Below are 1,335 nucleotides of genomic sequence, written 5' to 3' on the forward strand. Positions count from 1 at the left end.
CCGTCAATGAGCCCAATTGTAATGATGTTTAGTGATCAGACTCAGCTGAAGTTGTGATGATGGTAGTTATTTCATGCAGAAGGGACTGCTGTATAGCATCATCTTATTAAAAGGACCTGGAATTTAAAAGGATTTGGTGCTAGGAGCCAAATATGAGGGAGAGCATGTCATTTGTTTTTCTGAGTCTGTGTTACTTCATTTAGTGTAACAGTTTCTAGATCCATCCATTTACCTGCAAATTTCATGATTTCATCTTTCTTTCCTGCTGAATAGAACTCCATTGTGTAAATATACTACATTTTTGTTAACGACTCCTCAGTTGAAGGACACTTAGGTTGCTGCCATCTCTTAGCTATTCTGAAAAGAGCAGCAATAAACATGGTTGTACAAGTGTCTTCCCAATAGGATGAATCCTTTGGGTGTATGCCAAGGATTGGTGTACCCGGGTCATATGGTAGGTTCATTTTTAGTTTTTAAGAGTTCTCCATACTGTTTTCCATAGAGGTTGCATGAGTTTGCAATTCCACCAGCAGTGAATGAGCGTTCCCCTTTCTCCACATCCTCACCAGCATTTGATATTATTTGTTCTCTTGATCCTAGCCAGTCCGATTGTGGTAGGGTGATACCTTAGGGTGGTTTTAATTTGCATTTCCCTAATTAATAATGATGTTGAAAACTTTTGAGATGTTTCTTAACCATTTTTATTTCATACTTGAGAACTCTCTGTTTAGATCTTTAGCCCATCTTTTCACTGGGTCATTTGGTTTCTCTATTCTTTGTTTTTTGAGTTCTTTATATATTCTGGATGTTAAACCTCTGTCAGAAACAATGTATTTAAATAACTTTTTAATTTTCTAATTTATTGAGTTTTATGTGTATGAGTGTTTCACCTGCATGTACGTAAGGACACTTGTGTCATACAATGCCTGCAGAGGCCAAAGAGGATGGGAGATCCCCTGGAACTGGAGTTATGGATGGTTGTTAGCAACCATGTAGGTGCTGGGAATGTAACCAGGGTCCTCTGCAAGAACAGCCAGTGCTCATAACTGCTGAGCCATGTCTACAGGCCCCACTTTTAAATTTTGCTTTATTTTCTGTCAATCACTCTGTTATCATTAGGCCACTATTCTTCTTGGATTTCCTTTACCTTGTCTCCGAAGGTCTCCATGTCAATTGGTACATGCCCATCATTGGGAGGCTAAGGCAGCAATTGCAAGTTCAAGGCTTTCTAAGGCTACATAGCAAGTTCAAGGCTACTGTTCAACTTTCAATACTTTGTCAGAAAGAAAGAGCGAGAGTGAGAGAGAGAGGAAGATAGGGTGGGGGGAGGGAGGG

This window comes from Nannospalax galili, unplaced genomic scaffold, assembly GCF_000622305.1.
Source record: "Nannospalax galili isolate Female #2095 unplaced genomic scaffold, S.galili_v1.0 scaffold761, whole genome shotgun sequence".
Classification (NCBI taxonomy): Eukaryota; Metazoa; Chordata; class Mammalia; order Rodentia; family Spalacidae; genus Nannospalax; species Nannospalax galili.